At 61.9% G+C, this 25,997-nt stretch overlaps 2 protein-coding genes across 2 annotated transcripts in view; one reads left to right on the top strand and one right to left on the bottom strand.

Moving 5' to 3' along the window:
* DLGAP4 (DLG associated protein 4) overlaps positions 1-25,997 on the top strand; it is a 182,316-nt gene that overhangs the window by 47,401 nt on the left and 108,918 nt on the right. The gene's annotated exons all lie outside the window — the stretch shown is intronic.
* Positions 1-25,997, bottom strand: part of LOC128898562 (basic proline-rich protein-like) — a 75,581-nt gene that overhangs the window by 48,325 nt on the left and 1,259 nt on the right. The window lies entirely within an intron of this gene.

Raw genomic sequence — 25,997 nt, 5'->3', positions numbered from 1 at the left:
AGACAGGAGAGCCTCTTTCCCCTTGCTCACTAACAACAGCCTGCCTTGTCCTTTAGAACAGAATAGAATTAACCAGGTTGGAAAAGACCTTCAGGGTCATCCAGTGCAACCTCTCCCCCAGCACCATCTGAGCAACTCAACCATGGCACCAAGGGCCTCAGCCAGGCTCTTCCTGAACACCTCCAGGGATGGGGACTCCACCACCTCCCTGGGCAGCACAGCCCCAGGGCCAATCTCTTGCTGGGAAGAATTTCTTCCTCACCTCCAGCCTGAACCTCCCCTGGCACAGCTTGAGACTGTGTCCTCTTGTTCTGGTGCTGGCTGCCTGGCACAAGAGCCCAACCCCCACCTGGCTCCAACCTCCCTGCAGGGAGTTGCAGAGAGCAAGAAGGTCTCCCCTGAGCCTCCTCTTCTGCAGGCTAAGCAACCCCAGCTCCCTCAGCCTCTCCTCCCAGGGCTGTGCTCCAGACCCCTCCCCAGCTTTGTTGCCCTTCTCTGGACACCTTCCAGCAGCTCAACCTCTTTCCTGACCTGAGGGGCCCAGAGCTGGCCCAAGCTCTCCAGACACCTGAGAACAGTCCTGTCTTCTCCCAGCCAGCCCAGGAGGGACAGACCATGGAGAGGCATTTGGGGTAGTCTTCATCTTCTCTGTCCCATCAGACACCAGCCCCCTTCTGTGAGGGGATGCCCCAGCAGGCTGGCAGCAGTGCCAGGCACGGCAGCGCTGCCCTGTGCTCTGCTGGGTGCTGTGCACAGCTGTACTGAGGTCCATCTCCAGCTGCCCACAGCTGAAACCTGCCAGGAAGGAGGGTGCCACTCACACCTCCCTTGTGGGGCACCTGTGCTGGGCACTGAGGAAGGCTGGAAGGCACAGCTCCCCCCTGCAGACACACCTCCATCCCCCTAGATAGGTGACTGTGGTCTTTCCATCCTGGTCTTTTCCCCCTTCCTGCAGCTGCCCCTTGGTCCCTCAGTCAGGTGGAGACCAGCCTGAGGCTGCTGAGGGGAGCATGGGGCTGCCCTGCAGCACTGGTGGACAGCCAGGGGCAGTGCCAGCTGGAGAGGATGCTTGGAGGAGAGGATGCTTGGAGGAGAGGATGCTTGGAGGAGAGTGCTGCTGAGATGCAGCACACACTCAAGGCTTGGTGTCAGCCTAGCTCAGCAGTTTGGTTGGCTTAAGTGGACTGCATCTAGAAATGGGACTGGCTACCATGTCTGTGACCAGGAGCTGCTCCTTCCCTGGAGCTGGCTCCTTCCCTGGAGATATTCAAGGTGAGGCTGGATGAGGCCCTGGGCAGCCTGATCTAGTGGAGGATGTCCCTGCTGACTGCTGGGAGGTCAGAGCAGATGACCCTTGGAGGTCCCTTCCATCCCAAACCATTTCTCTGATTCCATGATTCCCCTTTCCCCAGGATCCAAATGGCCACCTGGGTCCCCCCAAGCCCTGGCCAAGAGCTGCAGGGAGCTGTGAGCACAGGAGGTGACCCACGGCCGGGGCAAGGCTTCCTCCCTTCTCCTTTCTCCCTTCACGCCGGTTTTGGCCTCCCCCAGTGCTGCAAAAGGGGATGGGGGGGAGCAGAGCAGAGTGGGTTGGAAGCATATGGTGGGATTAGTGCTTTATCTGAGCCTCCTGGGCACACGTGTGCTGCTGCTGCTGCTGCTGCTGCCGCCGCTGCCATTAGCTTCGTTAGCAGCGCTGGAGCCGGGGATTAAACGCAGCGAGCTGTGCCCCCAGCCTCACTGCCTGAGTCAGCCCGCAGGATTATGGTGAATTATGCAGATCACAATCAGACAGCAACCCAGGCACGGCCTGATGTCCCCGCGGGGGGTGACAGGGCCGTGCGGGAGGTTTGCAGTGATCTGATGAGACCTCGGAACGCTCCCTCCTGGCCGCAGCGCTGCGGGAGCCTGCCCGTGGCTCAGCTCTGCCCAGGATCAGCTCTGCCCAGGATCAGCTCTGCCCAGGATCAGCTCCCCCCGGGCTCAGCTCTGCCCAGGCTCAGCTCTGCCCAGGATCAGCTCTGCCCAGGATCAGCTCCCCCCGGGCTCAGCTCTGCCCAGGATCAGCTCTGCCCAGGATCAGCTCTGCCCAGGATCAGCTCCCCCCGGGCTCAGCTCTCCCCGGGCTCAGCTCTCCCCGGGCTCAGCTCTCCCCGGGCTCAGCTCCCCCCGGGCTCAGCTCCCCCCAGGCTCAGCTCCCCCCAGGCTCAGCTCTCCCCGGGCTCAGCTCCCCCCGGGCTCAGCTCTGCCCAGGCTCAGCTCCCCCCAGGCTCAGCTCCCCCCGGGCTCAGCTCTGCCCAGGCTCAGCTCCCCCCGTGCTCAGCTCCCCCCGGGCTCAGCTCCCCCCGGGCTCAGCTCTCCCCGGGCTCAGCTCCCCCCGGGCTCAGCTCCCCCCGGGCTCAGCTCTGCCCAGGCTCAGCTCCCCCCGGGCTCAGCTCCCCCCAGGCTCAGCTCTCCCCGGGCTCAGCTCTCCCCGTGCTCAGCTCCCCCCGGGCTCAGCTCCGCCCAGGCTCAGCTCTCCCCGGGCTCAGCTCCCCCCGGGCTCAGCTCTCCCCGGGCTCAGCTCTCCCCGGGCTCAGCTCTCCCCGGGCTCAGCTCTCCCCGGGCTCAGCTCCCCCCGGGCTCAGCTCCCCCCGGGCTCAGCTCCGCCCAGGCTCAGCTCCCCCCAGGCTCTGCGGGCAGCCCGGGGCCGGGAAGGGGGCAGGGGATGCTGCCATCGGTGTCTGGGTGGCAGAGGGTCCTGCAGCCACGGTGAGAGCGAGGGAAGGAAAGCAGCGCAGGGAATGAACAGAACCCTCTCGGCGCCAGGGTAGGAGGTGGGACCTGACCCCTGCCTCTGCCCGGGCCGGGGGGAGGGAGGGCTGCAGGGACTCAGCTGGGTGCAAGCTCTGCCCCCACGCTGCGGGGCCGTGGGCACACAGCTCTGCACCGCTCCACAGCAGGAGCCGAGGGTGCCAAAGGCTGCGGGAAAGGTGCAGCTCCTGCCACGATCCACGGCTGGGTGCAGCCGTTCTGGACCCCCCTGCTCCAGCTCAGCCCTGCTGCCTGCACCTCGGCACTGAGCACTTGGAGCCACAGGACTGCTGAGGCTGCAACAGACCTCTGAGGTCGCTGAGTCCTTGCATTCACCCAGAGCTCCCTAAGCCACCGCTGCTGCTGAGCCACTGCCACTAACCCATGACCCTCAGCACCACATCCAGGCAGCTCTGAAACCCCTCCAGGGGTGGGGACTCCACCTCCCCCCTGTAGATAACCCTTTTTATGAAGCCATCTTTCCAACCTGGACCTCCCCTGGCACCACTTGAGGCCACTTCGGGTCACTTGCTGCCCGTGAGAAGAGCCCAACCCCAGCTCACCTGAGGTAGTTGTAGAGAGCAATGAGGTCTCCCCTCAGCCTCCTCTTCTCCAGACTAACCAAGCCTAGGACCCTTAGCTGCAGCTCTCCAGCCCTGTGTTCCATGCCCTTCACCACCTAGGTTGAGCTTTTCTCTTTGTTGGACACCCTCCAGCCCCTCAGTCACAGAATCATAGAACCACAGAGCTGCCAGGGCTGGAAGGGAGCTCAAGGCTCAGCCAGCCCCAGCCCCCTGCCATGGGCAGGGACACCTCACACCACAGCAGGTTGCTCACAGCCACCTCCAGCCTGGCTGCAAACACCTCCAGGCAGGAGGCTTCCACCACCTCCCTGGGCAGCCTGTGCCAGGCTCTCACCACCCTCCTGGCCAACAACTTCTTCCTCACAGCCAAGCTCCAGCTCCCCACTTCTAGTGCTGCTCCATCCCCCCCAGTCCTATCATAGAATCATAGAATCAATGAGGTTGGAAGAGACCTTTGAGATCATCCAGTCCAACCTCTCCCCCAGCTCCATCTGATCAGCTCAACCATGGCACCAAGGGCCTGATCCAGGCTCTCCCTAAACACCTCCAGGGATGGGGACTTCACCACCTCCCTGGGCAGCACAGCCCCAGGGCCAATCTCTCTGGCTGGGAAGAATTTCTTCCTCAGCTCCAGCCTAAACCTCCCCTGGCACAGCTTGAGACTGTGTCCTCTTGTTCTGGTGCTGGCTGCCTGGCACAAGAGCCCAACCCCCACCTGGCTCCAACCTCCCTGCAGGGAGTTGCAGAGAGCAAGAAGGTCTCCCCTGAGCCTCCTCTTCTGCAGGCTAAGCAACCCCAGCTCCCTCAGCCTCTCCTCCCAGGGCTGTGCCCCAGACCCCTCCCCAGCCTCCTTGCCCTTCCCTGACACCCCCCAGGCTCCCACAGGTGCAGCTTTCCCCTGCCACAGCAGCTTTTGAAAGCCTCCACTCCATCAGCTGCGGCCTTTAAACAGCCCTGGGGGAAACCTGCTGAGCAGAGCCAGCTTCCTTCAGGCAGCAGGATCTGGGCTCCTGCCCCAGCTGCAGCTCCTGCCCCAACCTCTGCTGCTGCCCCAAATGCAGCTCCTGCCTCAAATGTACCTCCTGCTGCCCCAGCTGCAGCTCCTGCCCCAACCTCTGCTGCTGCCCCAGCTGCAGCTCCTGCCCCAACCTCTGCTGCTGCCCCAGCTGCAGCTCCTGCCCCAACCTCTGCTGCTGCCCCAAATGCAGCTCCTGCCTCAAATGTACCTCCTGCTGCAACAGCTGCTGCTCCTGCCCCAGCTGCAGCTCCTGCAACAGCTGCAGCTCCTGCCCCAACCTCTGCTCCTACCCCAAATGCAGATCCTCCTGCCCCAGCTGCAGCTCCTGCCCCAGCTGCAGCTCCTGCCCCACTGCTGCTCCTGCCCCAGCTGCTGCTCCTGCCCCAGCTGCAGCTCCTACCCCAAATGCAGATCCTCCTGCCCCAGCTGCAGCTCCTGCCCCACTGCTGCTCCTGCCCCAGCTGCTGCTCCTGCCCCAGCTGCAGCTCCTACCCCAAATGCAGATCCTCCTGCCCCAGCTGCTGCTCCTGCCCCAACTGCTGCTCCTGCCCCAGCTGCAGCTCCTGCCCCAACCTCTGCTCCTACCCCAAATGCAGATCCTCCTGCCCCACTGCTGCTCCTGCCCCAACTGCTGCTCCTGCCCCAGCTGCAGCTCCTACCCCAAATGCAGATCCTCCTGCCCCACTGCTGCTCCTGCCCCAGCTGCTGCTCTTGCCCCAGCTGCAGCTCCTACCCCAAATGCAGATCCTCCTGCCCCAGCTGCTGCTCCTGCCCCAGCTGCTGCTCCTGCCCCAACCTCTGCTCCTACCCCAAATGCAGATCCTCCTGCCCCAGCTCCTGCTCCAGCTGCTGCTCCTGCCCCAGCTTCACCTCCTGCCCCTGGCTCTCTGTCATCCCCAAAGGAGCTCTGCTTAGGCTGGAGAGCAAGGGCAGTATGGGGAACCTCCTGAGTCATGAAACCAGAGGTGTCTGAGGATGGCCTGGGGCAAGGCTCTCATGTCTGCAGCCCTCTTTATCCTCTGCTTTGTTAGAGCAGATCCAGCAGCAGTAAATGAGGAGTGATGCCTGCCCTGCTGGCTCCTTTCTGTCACTGGTGTTCTTTTTAGCATCAGGCTATAAATTGTCTGCCTTGGCCAGGCACTGAGATGTTCTCCTGCTTCCCTGGCTGCTGGAAGTGAAGCCAGCCTAAGGCTGTTGTTTAGCAGCACACAGAACAGAGCACCCCAGCAGCACCTCCCAGCTCAGGGCTCCCAAGGCCATGGTGGCCTGAGTGAGGGGAGCTGGGCAGCCCTGCTGCAGGCCAGTTCAGCAGGGCAAAAGGGAAACTGAGGCACACTGAGGAACCTGTGGGTAGCTGAGACTGGCACAGGGTCACACAGCAAGTGGCATCCCCCCTGGGGGAAGGACATTGGCCTCTGCCAGCCCTGGGTGCTTGAGATGAGGCTCCCTCAGCCTGGCTGGCTGCTGGCTCCAGGCTTGCCATGGTTGAAGCTCCCCACTGAGGGATTTGTGCCTGTGGGTGAGGAAGCTGCCAGCCCCCCAGCCCTGCTCTGCACCCCTGGCAAAGCAGTGCCCTGGCAGGGGCTGGAAGCAGCCGGGCCAGGGAAGCCAAATGCCCTCCTGTGCTGCCTTGGCACTTCCTCCTGTGGCAGTGATGAAGCCAGGCTAGCCCAGGGCCCAGGCAAGGCTCTGTGCCAGGAAATAAGGAAGGTGAAGGCAGTGAGGCAGGGGCACAGCAGTGAGCAGAGCACTTCCTGCCTCCCTGAGCTGAGCATCCCTGCAGATCTCAGCTTGGTCAGGATGCTGCCAGGTGTCTGCTGCACAGCAGAGGAGCTGCTGTGTCATGGTCTCAGCTCTAGGCAGGAGATGTAGAGAGACCATCACCTATAGGCAGATGGGGGAGGTGTTAGTCTAGCTCTGAAGGACCTTGGTGTCAGCTGAGGCAGTGCTGGGCATGGGGCTGCTCCTGATGAGTGAGGCACTGCTATGAGTCAGGGGAGCTTCAGCAGGGAGCAGCAGTGGGGTCAAGGCAGCAGCAGCAGTGTGCAGATGGCACTGAGCTGAGTGGTGCCAGAGGGACAGGAGGGCATCCAGAGGGACCTGGGCAGGCTGCAGGAGAACCTCCTGAGGCTGAGCAAGTGCAGGGCTCTGTACCTGGGCCAGAGCAATCCTCACTGCCAGTACAGCCTGGGGGAGGAGGAGATGGAAGCAGCCCTGAGGAAAAGCCTTGGGGGTGCTGGTGGGGGAGAAGCTGCCCAGGAGCAGGCAGTGAGAGACTGCAGCACAGGAGGCCAAGGGCAGCCTGGGCTGCAGCCAGAGCAGTGTGGCCAGAGCTGGGGAAAGAGCATCCTGCCCCTGGACTCTGCTCTGGGGAGACCTCACCTGCAGGGCTGGGGCCAGCTGTGGGGACACCAACACAAAAGAGACCTGGAGCTGATGGAGAGAGTGCAGAGGAGGCCACAGAGATGATCAGAGGGCTGCAGAACCTCTGCTCTGGGGACAGGCTGAGGGAGCTGGGGGTGCTCAGCCTGGAGAGGAGAAGGCTCCAGGGAGACCTCAGAGCAACCTTCCAGCACCTGAAGGGGCTACAGGAAGGCTGCAGATGGACTGCTCCCAAAGGCCTGCAGGGACAGCCCCAGGGGCAATGGCTGCAGAGCAGAGCAGATTGAGATTGGATGTGAGGAACAAGTTCTGCCCCAGGAGGCTGCTGCAACACTGCAGCAGGCTGCCCAGGGAGGTGCTTGGGGTCCCATCTCTGGAAATCACTGAATGGGAATGGTGGGAAGGGACCTGCAGAGATCATCCAGCCCAAGCCCCCTGCCAGAGCAGGGTCACCCAGGGCAGGGCACACAGAGCACAGCCAGCTGGGGCTGGGAAAGGCTCCAGAGCAGAGACTCCACAACCTCTCTGGGCAGCCTGCTCCAGGCCTCCAGCAGCCTCACACCAGAGAAGTTTCTCTCATGCTGAGCTGGTGGCTCCTGGCTTCCAGCTCATATCCATCATTCCCTGTCCTCTTACCAGGTGCCAATGAAAAGAGCCTGGCCCCTGCCCCCTGCCCCCCAGCCCTCAGCTATTGGTAGCCATTGATCAGATCCCTCTCAGCCTTCTCCTCTCCAGACTGAACAGCCCCAGCCCTCCCACTACCCTTCTCTCCCTCCACAGGGGAGATGCTCAAGCCCCCCACTCACCCTCACAGCCCCTCACTGGGCTCCCCCCAGCAGATCCCTGTCCCTCATGAGCTGGGGAGCCCAGAGCTGGGCACAGCACAGGGCACAGCCCTGTGCTCTCAGCAGGGCAGAGCAGAGGGGCAGCAGAACCCCCCCAGCCCTGCTGGCCACACTTCCTTTGCTGCCCCCCAGGATGCCATTGGCTCTCTTGGCCCCCAGGGCACATTGCTGTCCCAGGCAGACCTTGCTGCCCACCAGCACTCCCAGCTCTTGGGAGCTGCTTCCCAGCAGCACAACCCCTGGTCTGTACTGGTGAGGTATTCCAGGTGAGGCTGGGGAGGGCTCTGGGCAGCCTGATCCAGTGGAGGATGTCCCTGCTGCCTGCAGGGGCCTGGACTGGATGAGCTTTGGAGCTGCCTTCCCACCCAGCCCACTCTGTGACTCTGTGGCTGGCAGATGTTAACTGAACACTCCTGGAGGCTCTGCCCCACATGCCCCTCAGGGTAAGGCTCCAAGCCTGAGGGGTTCCTTCCATCAGGAGGCTCTTTACCAAGTGGCTGCTCAGATCTGGAGGGCAGAATCTGCCCCATTTCCCTTGGTGAAGGAACTTCATCAGCATCAGTGGAGGCTGGCTGGGGCTCTTCAGCCAGGGGCAGAGGAGCCTGAGGGTGACCTCAAGGCTGGGGCTAAAGCTGTGCAGCCCAGAGGCTGGAGCCAGGCTCTGCTGGGGGCTGCCCAGTGCCAGCCCAAGGGGCAGTGGTGGAAGCTGAGGCAGAGGAAGCTCCATGGGAACAGCAGGAAGGATTTTTACCCTGTGAGGATGAGAGAGGCCTGGAGCAGGCTGCCCAAGGCGGGGGCTGTGGAGTCTCCCTCTCTGGAGAGATTCCAACCCCCCCTGGCTGTGCTCCTGGGTGCCCTGCCCTGGGTGCTCCTGCTCTGGGCAGGGGGCTTGGGCTGGGTGAGCTCCCTGCCAGCCCCTGGCACTCTTGTGCCGCCTCTCCGCTGCGCGTGGTGGGTGGAAGGCAGGCTCTGCAAAGCCCTGCTCTGACTGGAACAAAGTCTCTCCCAAGTCATGTGGCCTGGGAGGGCTGGAGGCAGAGCTGTGTTTTGCTGCCTGTCTTTGGAGGCAGAGCTGTGTTTTGCTGCCTGTCTTTGCTGCTGCTGCTGCTGCGTGGCAGCCGCCCTGCAGTCCCCCGGCTGCTGCGCAGGGGGTGGCCGCTCCGCTGCCGCCGTTCGTGTGGGCTTGCACATGGCAACAGCACACAGGGCTTGGGTTTGCTTTGGGGTTGGGGTTTTTTCCCCCTCCCCGCCCCCCCCCCCCCCCCCCCAACCCCTTGCCTTTCCCTTTTTTCCCCACCCCTCTGTTTTAAAGAAGCAGCAAAATGGGATAGGGAAAAGCGGCTCAGGTCTGCGAGGCGAGGAGGGGTGAGGGGCAGGGACACAGCCCTGGAGGCTGTCAAGGGCAGGCTGGAGGTGGCTGGGAGCAGCCTGCTGTGGGGTGAAGTGGTTGGGATACCTCTGAGGGGGGCAGGAATCAGGCCTGGGACAGGGAGGCAGCAATGGGCTCTGGCAGCCCAGAAGGCCAAGGGCAGCTGAGCTGCTTCTGGGCTGCCAGTGCCCATTGGCAGAGGTGGAGGGAGAGGATCCTGCCCCTCTGCTCTGGGGTGTGAGGGAGGGACAGGACTGGGGGGGATGGAGCAGCACTAGAAGTGGGGAGCTGGAGCTTGGCTGTGAGGAAGAAGTTGTTGGCCAGGAGGGTGGTGAGAGCCTGGCACAGGCTGCCCAGGGAGGTGGTGGCAGCCTCCTGCCTGGAGGTGTTTGCAGCCAGGCTGGAGGTGGCTGTGAGCAACCTGCTGTGGTGTGAGGTGTCCCTGCCCATGGCAGGGGGTTGGGGCTGGCTGAGCCTTGAGCTCCCTTCCAGCCCTGACAGTTCTGTGATGCTATGGAGCCTCCAGGGTTGGATCCTTGGACATCAAGCAGTGCTCCTTCCTTTGTCTGCTGGCAGAGCTCTGCCTGGCATCTGTGCCTCTGCCCAGCCACCCACACTCAGCACAGTGGTCTCCCAACCACACCAGAAGCCTGGGGATGGAGCAGCACTAGAAGTGGGGAGCTGGAGCTTGGCTGTGAGGAAGAAGTTGTTGGCCAGAAGGGTGGTGAGAGCCTGGCACAGGCTGCCCAGGGAGGTGGTGGAAGCCTCCTGCCTGGAGGTGTTTGCAGCCAGGCTGGAGGTGGCTGTGAGCAACCTGCTGTGGTGTGAGGTGTCCCTGCCCATGGCAGGGGGTTGGGGCTGGCTGAGCCTTGGGGTCCCTTCCAGCCCTGTGGTGAACTCCCTTCGCCATCAGGGGACCACTGGGATTGTTGTGCTCCTCACCAGGAGCCAGGCCAAGGGATGTTGTCCTTACTGCCTGCTCCAAGGGCACCCAAAAAGGGCTCCCAGCCCTGGGCTCCCTGCCTGCATTTCCTAAGGGCCAAGGCAGAACCAGGTCAGCCTGAGGCTGAGGCTTTGTGGGGAGGCTCTGGCTGTGCACTGGAGGGGATTAGGGATTTGCATGCCTGGGGCCTCAGACAGCCTTTGGCAGGCAGAGAGAGCAAAGGGAACAGGAGAGGTCTGCCTGGCCACCAAGAGCTGTGTGGGAGCTCCTGAGCCTGCAGGAGAAGTCCCCATGAGGATCCCCCCAGTGCTGATCCATCCAGTGCTGATCCCTCCAGTGCTGATCCCCCAGTGCTGATCCCTCCAGTGCTGATCCCCCAGTGCTGATCCCCCCAGTGCTGATCCCCCGGTGCTGATCCATCCAGTGCTGATCCTTCCCCTCCCTGCCTCTTCTCCTTCCCCTCCCTCTCTGCCTCTTCTCCTTCCCCTCCCTGCCTCTGCTCCTGCCCTCCCTGTGCTCCTTCCCCTCCCTGCCTCTGCTGCTTCCCCTCCCTGCCTGTGCTGGGCAGGGCCTTGCTGTCAGCCCTGAGTGCCAGCCTTGCTGTGCCCCGACCAGGCTGCCCAGAGAGGCTGTGCTGCCTTTCTGTCCCAGGCCTGATTCCTGCCCCCCTCAGAGGTGTCCCAGACCCCTCTCCCTCCCTGACACCCTCCAAAGTCCCTCCCCAGCTTGCTTGCAGCCCCCTGCAGCTCCTGCAAGGCCACCAGAAGCTCTCCTGGGAGCCTTCTCCTCTCCAGCCTGCACAACCCCAACTCTCTCAGGCTGTCTCCAGAGCAGAGCAGCTCCAGCCCTCTGCTCCTCCTCATGGCCCTTCTCTGGACACCTTCCAGCCCCTCCAGAGCCTTCCTGGCACAGAGGCTGCAGAGCTGGCCCCAGAGCTGCAGCTGTGGGCTCAGCAGAGTGGAGCAGAGGGGCAGAATCCCCTCCCTGGCCCTGCTGGCCACACTTCTCTTGCTGCAGCTTTCTGTGCTGCAAGTCTTTCATCCCTGGCTTCTCCCTGGGTTTCACCTCAGAAGGTTTGCTGCTGAAAAGCATCTCCTGAGCTGTGGTGAGAGGATGCTGGGGGTCAAGTTGATGAGGCACTGCACTTTGCAGCTTCCCCTGGAGGCTGGAACTGGTTGGGCTGAGCTGCCTGAGCAGCTGCTGACCCATGAGTGACAACGTGCAGCCCAGCTCCCAGGGCTGGCAGAGCTTTTCAAGGCATTAGAGTTAATTAAGTACTAATTAGCTGCAGTGCTCTGAAGTGGCCCTGTCACAGCAGCACTCTGCAGCAGAGCCTGCCTGGTTTCCAGTCAGGCAAGTTGGGCTTTGGGCTGGTTTTTCACATCAAGGCAGTTGGCTTCATGGATTCAGTGCAGCTTTGGGGTGCATTTCTAACCTGCCTGAAGGCTGAGGGGTGGGGTGGGATGGCACAGGATGGGATGGATGGGATGGATGGGATGGGATGGGATGGGATGGCACTGCATGGCATGGGATGGATGGGAGGAAAAAGCTCCACAGGGTTTGTCCCTTTTGAAACCAGCTGCAGCAGCAGCAGCAGGCTGAGACTTTGCTCTGCCTGGGTGCTGCTCTGGCTTGCACTCCCTGTCTGGGCAGGGTGCATTGGGCAGGGTGCATTGGGCAGTGTGCATTGGGCAGGGTGCATTGGGCAGGATGCATTGGGCAGGGTGCATTGGGCAGGGTGCATTGGGCAGGGTGCACTGGGCAGGGTGCATTGGGCAGTGTGCATTGGGCAGGGTGCATTGGGCAGGGTGCATTGGGCAGGGTGCACTGGTCAGGGTGCATTGGGCAGGGTGCACTGGTCAGGGTGCATTGGGCAGGATGCATTGGGCAGGGTGCATTGGGCAGGGTGCAGTGGGCAGGATGCATTGGGCAGGGTGCATTGGGCAGGGTGCATTGGGGAGGGTGCACTGGGCAGGGTGCATTGGGCAGTGTGCACTGGGCAGGGTGCATTGGGCAGGGTGCACTGGGCAGGATGCATTGGGCAGGGTGCATTGGGCAGGGTGCATTGGGCAGGGTGCACTGGGCAGGGTGCAGTGGGCAGGGTGCACTGGGCAGGGTGCAGTGGGCAGGGTGCATTGGGCAGGGTGCACTGGGCAGGGTGCATTGGGCAGGGTGCATTGGGCAGGGTGCACTGGGCAGGGTGCATTGGGCAGGATGCATTGGGCAGGATGCATTGGGGAGGGTGCATTGGGCAGGGTGCATTGGGCAGGGTGCACTGGGCAGGGTGCATTGGGCAGGATGCATTGGGCAGGGTGCATTGGGCAGGGTGCACTGGGCAGGGTGCATTGGGCAGTGTGCATTGGGCAGGGTGCATTGGGCAGGGTGCATTGGGCAGGGTGCACTGGTCAGGGTGCATTGGGCAGGATGCATTGGGCAGGGTGCATTGGGCAGGGTGCATTGGGCAGGGTGCACTGGGCAGGATGCATTGGGCAGGGTGCACTGGGCAGGGTGCATTGGGCAGGATGCATTGGGCAGGGTGCACTGGGCAGGGTGCATTGGGCAGGGTGCATTGGGCAGTGTGCATTGGGCAGGATGCATTGGGCAGGGTGCACTGGGCAGGGTGCATTGGGCAGGGTGCATTGGGCAGGGTGCACTGGGCAGGGTGCATTGGGCAGGGTGCAGTGGGCAGGGTGCACTGGGCAGGGTGCAGTGGGCAGGGTGCATTGGGCAGGGTGCACTGGGCAGGGTGCATTGGGCAGGATGCATTGGGCAGGGTGCAATGGGCAGGGTGCACTGGGCAGGGTGCATTGGGCAGTGTGCATTGGGCAGGGTGCATTGGGCAGGATGCATTGGGCAGGGTGCATTGGGCAGGGTGCATTGGGCAGGGTGCACTGGGCAGGGTGCACTGGGCAGGGTGCATTGGGCAGGGTGCTTTGGGCAGGGTGCATTGGACAGGGTGCAGTGGGCAGGGTGCATTGGGCAGGGTGCATTGGGCAGGTTGCATTGGCAAGGTGCACAGGGCAGGGTGCATTGGGCAGGGTGCATTGGGCAGGGTGCACTGGGCAGGTTGCATTGGCAAGGTGCACAGGGCAGGGTGCATTGGGCAGGATGCATTGGGCAGGGTGCATTGGGCAGGGTGCACTGGGCAGGGTGCATTGGGCAGGTTGCATTGGCAGGGTGCAGTGGGCAGGATGCATTGGGCAGGGTGCACTGGGCAGGGTTCACTGGGCAGGATGCACTGGGCAGGATGCACTGGGCAGGATGCATTGGGCAGGGTGCATTGGGCAGGGTGCACAGGGCAGGGTGCACAGGGCAGGGTGCATTGGGCAGGGTGCATTGGGCAGGGTGCACTGGGCAGGTTCCTCTGATGCCTCTGTTTAGCTCAGGCAGGGGATGTCAGAGAGGCTTCCTGCCTGCTGGCAAGCAAAGGGTTACCTCTTCCCTGTCTGTGTGAGCCTCTGGGAAGAGTGGAGCCGGGGGAGGGGACGGATCCTGAAGTGAAGAACCTGACAAGGTTGGCTGAAAAAGGAAAGCAGTCAGGATTGGAAAGGGAAAAGCCCTCTGGGGAAGGCAGGAGCTGGGCTGGCACATGTGGCTTTGGAAAGCTGGGAACTGGTGCAGGAGCAGAGGAGAGCAAGGAGGAGGAGAGGAGATCTGTTTTGAAACTCACCTAATTGATGCTGATGAGAGTGGCAGCAGAGTCTCCTGGCAACCAGGCTGCAGGGCTGTCCCTGCTCTGCCAGGCCTGATTCCAGCTCTCTGCACCTCAAGGTTGTGCTTCAGCCTCTCTGGGCTGCTTTCTCTGGCACTTTCTCTGCCATCCTGCTCCAGGGAGAGCAGCAAAGTGAAAGCTTGTCTCCCAAGCTCCTGCAAAGCTGTCAGCACCAACAGGAAAAGCACAGCATGAGGCCTGGGTGGCTCTCAGCCTGTGTGAGAGCTAAAACACGCAGGCAGGGCAAGCTGAGCCCAGGGAGTCTGCAGAGGGCAGCCCAGCAAGAGCAGCCCTGCCCACACTGCTGCCCAGGGGGAAAAGTCCCTGAGTGGGACAGGTGGTGTCCAGCCAAATCCAGCATCCCTGTGCCAGCCCCATAGCAGCATCCCTGTGCCAGACTCATTCCACCATCCTTGTGCCAGCCCCATTCCAGCATCCCTGTGCCCAGCCCCATAGCAGCATCCCTGTGCCAGCCCCATTCCACCATCCCTGTGCCCAGCCCCATTCCAGCATCTCTGTGCCAGCCCCATAGCAGCATCCCTGTGCCAGACTCATTCCAGCATCCCTGTGCCAGCCCCATAGCAGCATCCCTGTGCCAGCCCCATTCCACCATCCCTGTGCCAGCATCATTCCACCATCCCTGTGCCCAGCCCCAATCCACCATCCCTGTGCCAGCCCCATTCCACCATCCCTGTGCCAGTCCCATTCCACCATCTCTGTGCCAGCCCCCTTCCACCATCCCTGTGCCAGTCCCATTCCACCATACCTGTGCCCACCCCCATTCACCATCCCTGTACCAGTCCCATTCCACCACCCCTGTGCCCAGCCCCATAGCAGCATCCCTGTGCCAGCCCCATTCCACCATCCCTGTGCCAGCCCCATTCCACCATCCCTGTGCCAGCCCCCTTCTACCATCCCTGTGCCAGCCCCATAGCAGCATCCCTGTGCCACCCCACTTCCACCATCCCTGTGCCAGCCCCATTCCACCATCCCTGTGCCAGCCTCATTCCACCATCCCTGTGCCAGCCCCATTCCACCATCCCTGTGCCAACCTCATTCCACCATCCCTGTGCCAGCCCCATTCCACCATCCCTGTGCCAGCCCCCTTCTACCATCCCTGTGCCAGCCCCATAGCAGCATCCCTGTGCCACCCCACTTCCACCATCCCTGTGTCAGCCCCATTCCACCATCCCTGTGCCAGCCTCATTCCACCATCCCTGTGCCAGCCCCATTCCACCATCCCTGTGCCAACCTCATTCCACCATCCCTGTGCCAGCCTCATTCCACCATCCCTGTGCCCAGCCCCATTCCTGCATCCCTGTGCCCAGCCCCATAGCAGCATCCCTGTGCCAGTCCCATTCCACCATCCCTGTGCCCAGCCTCATTCCACTATCCCTGTGCCCACCCCCATTCCACCATCCCTGTGCCCACCCCCCTTCCACCATCCCTGTGCCAGTCCCATTCCAGCATCCCTGTGCCCAGCCCCATTCCAGCATCCCTGTTGCACCCCCCTTCTACCACCCCTGTGCCAGCCCCAATCCAGCATCCCTGTGCCACCCCTCTTCCACCATCCCTGTGCCCAGCCCCATTCCACCATCCCTGTGCCAGCCCCATTCCACCATCCCTGTGCCAGCCCCATTCCCCCATCCCTGTGCCAGTCCCATTCCACCATCCCTGTGCCAGCCTCAATCCACCATCCCTGTGCCAGTCCCATTCCACCATTCCTGTGCCCAGCCCCATAGCAGCATCCCAGTGCCACCCCCCTTCCACCATCCCTGTGCCAGTCCCATTCCACCATCCCTGTGCCCAGCCCCATAGCAGCATCCCAGTGCCACCCCCCTTCCACCATCCCTGTGCCAGTCCTATTCCACCATCCCTGTGCCAGCCCCATTCCACCATCCCTGTGCCAGCCCCCTTCTACCATCCCTGTGCCAGCCCCATTCCAGCATCCCTGTGCCAGCCCCATTCCACCATTCCTGTACCACCCCCTTTCCAACATCCCTTTGCCAGCCCCATTCCACCACCCCTGTGCCCAGCCCCATAGCAGCATCCCTGTGCCAGCCCCATTCCACCATCCCTGTGCCCAGCCCCATTCCAGCATCCCTGTGCCAGTCCCATTCCACCATCCCTGTGCCGAGCCTCATTCCACTATCCCTGTGCCCACCCTCATTCCACCATCCCTGTGCCACCCCCCTTCCACCATCCCTGTGCCAGTCCCATTCCAGCATCCCTGTGCCAGCTTCATTCCACCATCCCTGTGCCCAGCCCCATTCCACCATCCCTGTTGCACCCCCCTTCTACCACCCCTGTGCCACCCCAATCCAGCATCCCTGTGCCACCCCTCTTCCACCATCCCTGTGCCCAGCCCCATTCCACCATCCCTGTGCCAGCCCCATTCCCCCATCCCTGTGCCAGTCCCATTCCACCATCCCTGTGCCAGCCCCATTCCCCCATCCCTGTGCCAGTCCCATTCCACCATCCCTGTGCCAGCCCCATTCCCCCATCCCTGTGCCACCTCCCTTCCACCATCCCTGTGCCAGCCTCATTCCACCATCCGTGTGCCAGCCCCATTCCCCCATTCCTGTGCCCAGCCCCATAGCAGCATCCCTGTGCCAGTCCCATTCCACCATTCCTGTGCCCAGGCCCATTCCAGCATCCCTGTGCAACCCCCTTTCCACCATCCCTGTGCCAGCCCCATTCCACCATCCCTGTGCCAGCCCCATTCCCCCATCCCTGTGCCAGCCTCATTCCACCATCCCTGTGCCAGCCCCATTCCCCCATCCCTGTGCCAGCCCCATTCCCCCATCCCTGTGCCAGCCCCGTTCCCCCATCCCTGTGCCAGCCTCATTCCACCATCCCTGTGCCAGCCCCATTCCCCCATCCCTGTGCCAGCCTCATTCCCCCATCCCTGTGCCAGCCTCATTCCACCATCCCTGTGCCAGCCTCATTCCACCATCCCTGTGCCCAGCCCCATTCCAGCTGGGAAGGACTTCAGGAGACAATGGGAGCTAGAGAGGGAAGTCTCTGGCCCTCAGAAGCAAGGCTGCAGGGGCTGTGTCCATGCCCACAGCTGAGGGATGCCAGAGACATCTGCCAGGCCCAGGCCATGACTTGCTGAGCAGATGGCAGGCTCACAGTCACAGCTGGCATCAGGTTGGAAGGCAGCCTTCAAGGGCATCTGCTCCAACCCCTGCAGGCAGCAGGGGCAGCTCCAGCCAGAGCAGGCTGCCCAGGGACACAGCCAGGCTGAGCTTGGATGTCTCCAGGGACAGAGGCTGCACCACCTCCCTGGGCAGCCTGTGCCAGTCTCTCCCCAGCCTCCCTGTGCAGAACTTCCTCCTGAGCTCCAACCTAACCCTGCCCTGCTCCAGTTCCAAACCATTGCTCCTGGTCCTATCCCCACAGCCCCTTTGAACAGTCCCTCCCCAGCCTGCCTGCAGCTCCCCTGCAGATACTGAGCTGCAGCTCTGAGGTCTCCCTGGAGCCTTCTCTTCTCCAGGCTGCACAGCCCCAGCTCTCAGCCTGTCCCCACAGCAGAGGTCCTGCAGCCCTCTGAGCATCTCTGTGGCCTCCTCTGGAGCCTCTCCATCAGCTCCAGGTCTCTCTTGTGTTGGTGTCCCCACAGCTGGCCCCAGCCCTGCAGCTGAGGTCTCCCCAGAGCAGAGCAGAGGGGCAGGATCCTCTCTCTCCAGCTCTGGCTGCAGCCCAGGCTGCCCTTGGCCTCCTGTGCTGCCAGTGCCCATTGCTGGCTCCTGCCCAGCTTCTCCCCCACCAGCACCCCCAGGGCCTTCTCTGCAGGGCTGCTCTGGCTCTCATCAGCCCCCAGCCTGGATTGGTATTGAGGCTTGCCCTGACCCAGGGGCAGAACCTTGCACTTTGCCTTACTGAACCTCCTGAGGCTCTCCTCAGCCACCCCTGCAGCCTGTCCAGGTCCCTCTGGTGGCTCCCATCCTTCAGACCTGTGAACCACACCACTCACTTGGTGTCATCAGGACACTGTCTACAGCTCTGCTGAAGCTACTGAGCAGCACTGTCCTGATCCAGGCCCCTGAGGGACAGCACTTGTCACCTGTCTGCACCTGGACATGGAGCTGTTGGGATGTGAGCATCCAACCAATTCCTTCTTGCCCTGCACACTCCACCCACCCCCTCCACATCTCCCCAGCTTAGAGAGAAGGGTGCTGGGGGGACTGTGCCAAAGGCTTTGCAGGAGTCCAGAGAGGTGACAGTCCTTGGTCTTCCCCTGTCCACTGCTGGTGGAAGCCCCCAGGTTGGTCAGGCAGGACTTGCCCTTGGTGAAGCCCTGCTGGCTGTCTCCAATCACCTCCTGTGCTCCCTGTGCTGTAGCAGAGCTTGCAGCAGGCCCTGATCCATGATCTGCCCAGGCACAGGGCTGAGGCTGCCAGGTTGGTCATTCCCAGCCTCCTCTTTCCCCCCCTGGAGCCCTGCAGCAGCTTCCCCTGGGGCTTGGCCAGGGGCTCCTGGTGCTGTTTGTTAGTCAAGAGCTGTACATACTGCAACTCCTGCACACTTTGTACACACTCAGTGCACTCCACCTGCCTGAGTGGAGGTCTTGCTGCCCAGGGGGGTGGTGGAGCCCCCATCCCTGGAGGTGGTTAGGAAGAGCCTGGCTGAGGCCCTTGGAGCCATGGTTGGGTTGATCAGGTGGTGCTGGGGGAGAGGTTGGCCTGGGTGCTCTTGGAGGTCTCTTCCAGCCTGCTTGGTTCTGTGACTCTGTGACACTGAGGCTATGTGGGGGGAGGGTTTGGGGAGGTTCTGGACCTCAGCAGTGAGGTCTGCTTGGGCCCAGCCGGGAAGGCAGACCTGGGCAGATGCTGCCTGGGGTTGTTGCCTTTTCCCTTGAATGCTTTTGGGATTTCTGCACAGGTTTGTCCAAGTGGTTTGCATTTCATCCCCAGTTCCCTCTGAGTGCTTCTCTTTACTCCCTGGGGGGAGGTACTTTCTGTCCTCCTTTCACCCTGGGCAGCTCATGGCTCAAACCAGGACCCCTCTGAGGCCACTGTCCCTTGCTCCCAGCCCCTCTGCAGCAGGAGGGAGCTCTGTCCCCCCAGGGGCACTCCAGGCACTCTGGCAGTGGGGGCAAGGAGGGGGACAGGAAGGATGAAGATGAGCAGGGGGGGCAGGGCAGCCCTGGCAGGACAGCTGGCTGCCAGGTGACAAACACTGTGCCCAGATCCCCTGCCAGAGGAGGGGAGATTTAAGTCAGACCTTAGGAAGAAGTTGCTGCCCATGAGGGTGGTGAGAGCCTGGCACAGGCTGCCCAGGGAGGTGGTGGAAGCCTCCTGCCTGGAGGTGTTTGCAGCCAGGCTGGAGGTGGCTGTGAGCAACCTGCTGTGGTGTGAGGTGTCCCTGCCCATGGCAGGGGGTTGGGGCTGGCTGAGCCTTGAGCTCCCTTCCAGCCCTGGCAGCTCTGTGATTCTATGATTCCCTACACAGGGCTCTGCCATCTGAGCCAGGAGACAGGACCAGAGCTGGAGATGAGCCTTGCTGCTGGGCCTGAACCCCAGAGCAGAGCAGCTCCACCTCCTCCCAGGCAGGGCAGCCCTCTCTGGTGCCCATCTGCACCACAGCTGCCAGGTCCTCCCAGGACAAGGTGAAAGAGCTGTGGCTGCCAGCAGCATTGCACAAGTGAGGTGGTAGCTGCCATCAGGCTGGGATGGGAGCCTGGTGGCACAGGGGCAGCAGCCCAGGCTGGTCCCTGGGCAGCACTGAGGACAAAGGAAGAGGTCTGCAAAGGTCAGGCTGCCACTGCTCAGAGAAGCCCTTCCAGAGGTCAGGACCAGAAACTGTCCCACACTAATGGCAGTTGTATTTGACAGGCATCTCCAGACTCCCCCTGAGTTTAACCTCTGCTCTCTGCTAACTGTTTTGTCTTCCTCTAAGGAAAGAACTTTGGAATAATTAAATCATGGAACAGTGAAATAAGGAGCAGGAGCCCCAGCAGAGGCAGGGCCACAGCTCAGCCCCCAGCTCTAATGGAGCTGAGGCTTGCAGAGACCTTTGAGCTCCTCCAGTCCCCCAGAGCTCCCAAAGCCTCCACTGCTGCTGAGCCCCTGAGTCTCAGGCCAGAGAGGGAAAGAGCCTCAGCTCTGGGGGAATCTTCTGTGTTAGGAAACCAGAGGCACAAACAAGGCCAAAACACCAACAGCCCTCGAGGCTACTTGGTACAGAAATGAAGTGGAAGGGTCAGAAGGGGAGAGAGAGAAGAGGGACTGGGAGAGAGAAGAGGGAGAGAGAAGAGGGAAGGAATTGTATCACCACACCCTCACCCCCTAAGGCAGTTTGGGTCTGTGGAGGATGGCTGCTGCAGCTTTGGATGGCTGCTGCAGCTTTGGGTGGGTGCTGCAGCTTTGGAAGGCTGCTGCAGCTTTGGATGGGTGCTGCAGCTTTGGATGGGTGCTGCAGCTTTGGGTGGGTGCTGCAGCTTTGGAAGGCTGCTGCAGCTTTGGATGGGTGCTGCAGCTTTGGGTGGGTGCTGCAGCTTTGGGTGGGTGCTGCACTTTGGGTGGGTGCTGCAGCTTTGGATGGCTGCTGCAGCTTTGGGTGGGTGCTGCACTTTGGGTGGGTGCTGCAGCTTTGGAAGACTGCTGCAGCTTTGGATGGGTGCTGCACTTTGGGTGGGTGCTGCAGCTTTGGAAGACTGCTGCAGCTTTGGACGGGTGCTGCACTTTGGGTGGGTGCTGCAGCTTTGGAAGACTGCTGCAGCTTTGGATGGGTGCTGCACTTTGGGTGGGTGCTGCAGCTGTGGAAGACTGTTGCAGCTTTGGCTATATGTTGCAGCTTTGGGTGGCTGCTGCAGCTTTGGATGTAAGTTGCAGCTTTGGGTGGGTGCTGCAGCATAGGATGGGTGCTGCAGGTTTGGGTGGCTGCTGCAGCTTTGGAAGGGTGCTGCAGCATTGGATGGGTGCTGCAGCTTTGGAGGTGTGCTGCAGCTTTGGAGGTGTGCTGCAGCTTTGGGTGGGTGCTGCAGCTTTGGAAGGGTGCTACAGCTTTGGATGGGTGCTGGAGCTTTGGAAGGGTGCTGCAGCTCTGGAAAGCTGCTGCAGCATTGGATGGGTGCTGCAGCTTTGGATGGGTGCTACAGCTTTGGATGGGTGCTGCAGCTCTGGAAGGGTGCTGCAGCATTGGATGGGTGCTGCAGCTTTGGAAGGGTGCTGCAGCATGGGATGGCTGCTGCAGCTTTGGGTGGGTGCTACAGCTTTAGATGGGTGCTGGAGCTTTGGGTGGGTGCTGCAGCTTTAGATGGGTGCTGGAGCTTTGGAGGTGTGCTGCAGCTTTGGAGGTGTGCTGCAGCTTAGGAAGGGTGCTGCACCTTTGGAAAGCTGCTGCAGCTTTGGAGGGGTGCTGCAGCTTTGGAGGTGTGCTGCAGCTTTGGAGGTGTGCTGCAGCTTTGGAAGGGTGCTGCAGCTTTGGAGGGGTGCTGCAGCTTTGGAAAGCTGCTGCAGTGTTGGATGGGTGCTGCAGCTTTGGAGGGGTGCTGCAGCTTTGGAAGAGTGCTGCAGCTTTGGAGGGGTGCTGCAGCTTTGGAAAGCTGCTGCAGCATTGGATGGGTGCTGCAGCTTTGGATGGGTGCTGCAGCTCTGGAAAGCTGCTGCAGCATTGGATGGGTGCTGCAGCTTTGGATGGGTGCTGCAGCTTTGGATGGGTGCTGCAGCTTTGGATGGGTGCTGCAGCTCTGGAAAGCTGCTGCAGCATTGGATGGGTGCTGCAGCTTTGGATGGGTGCTGCAGCTTTGGATGGGTGCTGCAGCTTTGTGTGGGTGCTGCAGCTTTGGAGGGGTGCTGCAGCATAGGATGGGTGCTGCAGCTTTGTGTGGGTGCTGCAGCTTTGGAGGGGTGCTGCAGCATTGGATGGGTGCTGCAGCTTTGGTGTCCTTGCTGGCGGTGCTGTCCTCTGAGCAGCCTCTTCAGCACCATGAGTTGCAGCAGGTGGAACTTAGGACATGGAGAGAAGGTTCCACTTGGTCTGCCTCTCCCAGGCTCCATGGGGCTGTCTCTGGCATTTTCCTCTCCTGGTCTCCTCTCTGTTTCTCTTCAGAGCAGCCCTGCCCAGGTCTCTTCCTTCTCTGGGTTCTCCTCAGCAGCCCTGCCCAGGTCTCTTCCTTCTCTGGGTTCTCTTCAGCAGCCCTGCCCAGGTCTCTCCCTTCTGGGTTCTCCTTCTCAGCAGCCCTGCCCAGGTCTCTTCCTTCTCTGGGTTCTCCTCAGCAGCCCTGCCCAGGTCTCTTCCTTCTCTGGGTTCTTCTCAGCAGCCCTGCCCAGGTCTCTCCCTTCTGGGTTCTCCTTCTCAGCAGCCCTGCCCAGGTCTCTCCCTTCTGGGTTCTCCTTCTCAGCAGCCCTACCCAGGTCTCTTCCTTCTGGGTTCTCCTTCTCAGCAGCCCTGCCCAGGTCTCTCCCTTCTGGGTTCTCTTTCTCAGCAGCCCTGCCCAGGTCTCTCCCTTCTCTGGGTTCTCCTTCTCAGCAGCCCTGCCCAGGTCTCTCCCTTCTCTGGGTTCTCCTTCTCAGCAGCCCTGCCCAGGTCTCTTCCTTCTCTGGGTTCTCCTTCTCAGCAGCCCTGCCCAGGTCTCTCCCTTCTGGGTTCTCCTTCTCAGCAGCCCTGCCCAGGTCTCTTCCTTCTCTGGGTTCTCCTTCTCAGCAGCCCTGCCCAGGTCTCTCCCTTCTGGGTTCTCCTTCTCAGCAGCCCTGCCCAGGTCTCTTCCTTCTCTGGGTTCTCCTCAGCAGCCCTGCCCAGGTCTCTTCCTTCTCTGGGTTCTTCTCAGCAGCCCTGCCCAGGTCTCTCCCTTCTGGGTTCTCCTTCTCAGCAGCCCTGCCCAGGTCTCTCCCTTCTGGGTTCTCCTTCTCAGCAGCCCTACCCAGGTCTCTTCCTTCTGGGTTCTCCTTCTCAGCAGCCCTGCCCAGGTCTCTCCCTTCTCTGGGTTCTCCTTCTCAGCAGCCCTGCCCAGGTCTCTCCCTTCTGGGTTCTCCTTCTCAGCAGCCCTACCCAGGTCTCTCCCTTCTGGGTTCTCCTTCTCAGCAGCCCTGCCCAGGTCTCTTCCTTCTCTGGGTTCTCCTTCTCAGCAGCCCTGCCCAGGTCTCTCCCTTCTCTGGGTTCTCCTTCTCAGCAGCCCTGCCCAGGTCTCTTCCTTCTCTGGGTTCTCCTTCTCAGCAGCCCTGCCCAGGTCTCTCCCTTCTGGGTTCTCCTTCTCAGCAGCCCTGCCCAGGTCTCTCCCTTCTCTGGGTTCTCCTTCTCAGCAGCCCTGCCCAGGTCTCTCCCTTCTGGGTTCTCCTTCTCAGCAGCCCTGCCCAGGTCTCTCCCTTCTGGGTTCTCCTTCTCAGCAGCCCTGCCCAGGTCTCTTCCTTCTCTGGGTTCTCCTTCTCAGCAGCCCTGCCCAGGTCTCTTCCTTCTCTGGGTTCTCCTTCTCAGCAGCCCTGCCCAGGTCTCTCCCTTCTGGGTTCTCCTTCTCAGCAGCCCTGCCCAGGTCTCTCCCTTCTCTGGGTTCTCCTTCTCAGCAGCCCTGCCCAGGTCTCTCCCTTCTCTGGGTTCTCCTTCTCAGCAGCCCTGCCCAGGTCTCTCCCTTCTGGGTTCTCCTTCTCAGCAGCCCTGCCCAGGTCTCTTCCTTCTCTGGGTTCTCCTTCTCAGCAGCCCTGCCCAGGTCTCTCCCTTCTGGGTTCTCCTTCTCAGCAGCCCTGCCCAGGTCTCTCCCTTCTGGGTTCTCCTTCTCAGCAGCCCTGCCCAGGTCTCTTCCTTCTCTGGGTTCTCCTTCTCAGCAGCCCTGCCCAGGTCTCTTCCTTCTCTGGGTTCTCCTCAGCAGCCCTGCCCAGGTCTCTCCCTTCTGGGTTCTCCTTCTCAGCAGCCCTGCCCAGGTCTCTTCCTTCTCTGGGTTCTCCTTCTCAGCAGCCCTGCCCAGGTCTCTCCCTTCTGGGTTCTCCTTCTCAGCAGCCCTGCCCAGGTCTCTCCCTTCTGGGTTCTCCTTCTCAGCAGCCCTGCCCAGGTCTCTTCCTTCTCTGGGTTCTCCTTCTCAGCAGCCTTGCCCAGGTCTCTTCCTTCTGGCTGTCCTGCTGCCTGCTGCTGTTCCTGCCCAGCTGCAGGACCCTGCTCTTGCCCTCCTTGCCCTTCAGGAGGTTTGCCTGCAGCCAGCTCTCAGCCTGCCCAGCTCTGCTTGGATGGCAGCACAGCCTGAGGGCTGTCAGCCCCCCCCCAGCTCGGTAGCAGCAGAGCTTGCTGAGGGAGCCCTCAATGCCCCCAGCCAGGTGCTTGGGAAAGATGTTGAACACAAGTGGGCCCAGAGCTGAGCCCTGGGGAGCACCACTGGCCACAGGCCTCCCAGCTGCCTCTGTGCCCCTGCTGACAGCCCTCTGAGCTCTGCTGTGCAGCCAGTTTGCAAAGCACCTCCTGGAGCAGCTCTGTGCCACATCTCCTGAGCAGCTCTGGGAGGAGGTTATGGGAGACAGCTTCAAAAGCCTGCCTGCAGCCCATGGGGAGGACACCCCCTGCTCTTCCCTGGCCTGCCCAGTGGGCCATGGCTTCATTGCAGGCATCAGGGGCTAGGCTGCTTCCCCTGGTTTAAATCTGGACCCAGAGATGGGGGCCTGGAGGGACTTGGTCCCCAGGTGCAGGACACCCCACAGGCACTCTGGGCTGAGTCAGGGGCTCCCTGGGGATGGCCATGGGAGGAAGCAGACTCCATGGGCCAGCCTGGGGCTGTGAATGTGGGTACAGCCTGGGGCTGTGAGCATCATCCTGGAGGGTGTCCAGAGAAGAGCAGTGAGGCTGCTGAGGGGGTTGGAGGGCATCTCATAGGAGGAGCAGCTGAGGGAGCTAGGGGTGTTGGGTGTGGAGCAGAGGAGGCTGAGGGAGACCTCCTTGCTCTCTGCAGGTCCCTGAGAGGAGGCTGCAGGGAGCTGGGGGTTGGGCTCTGCTCCCTGCTCTCAGGTGAGAGAAGGAGAGGAACTGGCCTGAAATTGTGCCAGGGGAGGCTGAGCTTGGAGAGGAGGACAAATTTCTTCGCTGCCAGAGTGGTCAGGGCCTGGCAGAGGCTGCCCAGGGAGGTGGTGGAGTCCCCATGGCTGGAGGGGTTCCAGCAAGCTGTGGCCATGGTACCTGGGGCCAGGGTTTGGTGGCCATGGGGCTTGGGTCATGGTTGGCCTGGAGGATCTCAACCTTCATGATTTTGTGATTCTATGATCCTGTCCCAGTGCTCTGCTGGCCCCCAGCCCTGGGAGCTGGTTCTGGGGGCTGGGGCACAGCTACTCTGCTCCAAGCACTGTTTAAATGTGCTGAAGAGCAGAGCCCCTGAATCATGGCTTGATCTTGATCCTGCCTGATCATTTATGTGTCACTAACTGCAGGGAGGTTGGGGTGAGGAGGGGGCAGCCTCTGCTGCTTGGTGCCAAGGGCCAGAGCAGAGGCAATGGTTGCAGGCTGCCCCAGGGCAGGCTGAGGCTGGAGCTCAGGAGATCTTTGTGCCCTGGAAGGGCTCTCAGAGCTTGGCAGAGGCTGCCCAGGGCAGTGCTGCAGTGCCCATGCCTGGGGGTGCTCCAGCAGCTGTGGCCCTGGGGCTTAGGGCCCTGGTTTGGTGCTGAGCCTGCAGTGCTGGGCTGAGGGCTGGGCTGGGGGGGCTGTGGGGGCTCTGCCAACCTGCTGTGCTCTGTGAAGAGGGCAGACTGAGACTGGAGAGTAGGACAAAATTCTTTCTAGTGAGGGTGGGGAGGCACTGGCCCAGGTTGCCCAGGGAGATTGTTGATGCCCCCCCCGCCAAGGCCAGGCTGGATGAGGCCTTGAGCAGCCTGGGCTGGTGGGAGGTGTCCCTGCCCATGGCAGGGGGCTGGAACTAGGTGGCCTTTAAAGTTCCTTCCAACCCAATCCCTTTCTGTGACTGCATGGCAGTGTGAGCATTGAAACATGGTTGGGAGCAGCCAGTGGAGTGCCAGTGGGGGGGGCAAGCATGTGTGGAAGTGGCAGGAGATCAACGGCAGCAGCACTGGCAGCAGCAGCAGCAGTGGCAGCAGTGGCAGCAGCAGCACAGCAGCAGCAGTGGCAGCAGCACTGGCAGCAGCAGAGGTAGTGGCAGCAGCAGCACAGCAGCAGCACAGCAGCAGCACAGCAGCAGCAGAGGTAGTGGCAGCAGCAGCAGCACAGCAGCAGCAGTGGCAGCAGCAGCAGTGGCAGCAGCGGCAGTGGCAGCAGCAGCAGAGGTAGTGGCAGCAGCAGCAGAGGTAGTGGCAGCAGCAGCGCAGCACAGCAGCAGCAGCAGAGGTAGTGGCAGCAGCAGCAGAGGTAGTGGCAGCAGCAGCGCAGCAGCAGCAGCAGCAGCAGCAGCAGAGGTAGTGGCAGCAGCAGCAGAGGTAGTGGCAG

This window comes from Dryobates pubescens, chromosome 26 (genome assembly GCF_014839835.1).
Source record: "Dryobates pubescens isolate bDryPub1 chromosome 26, bDryPub1.pri, whole genome shotgun sequence".
In the NCBI taxonomy this organism is placed as follows: domain Eukaryota; kingdom Metazoa; phylum Chordata; class Aves; order Piciformes; family Picidae; genus Dryobates; species Dryobates pubescens.
The sequence above is the reverse complement of the archived record's forward strand: the minus strand, read 5'-3'. Positions and strand labels throughout refer to the sequence as shown.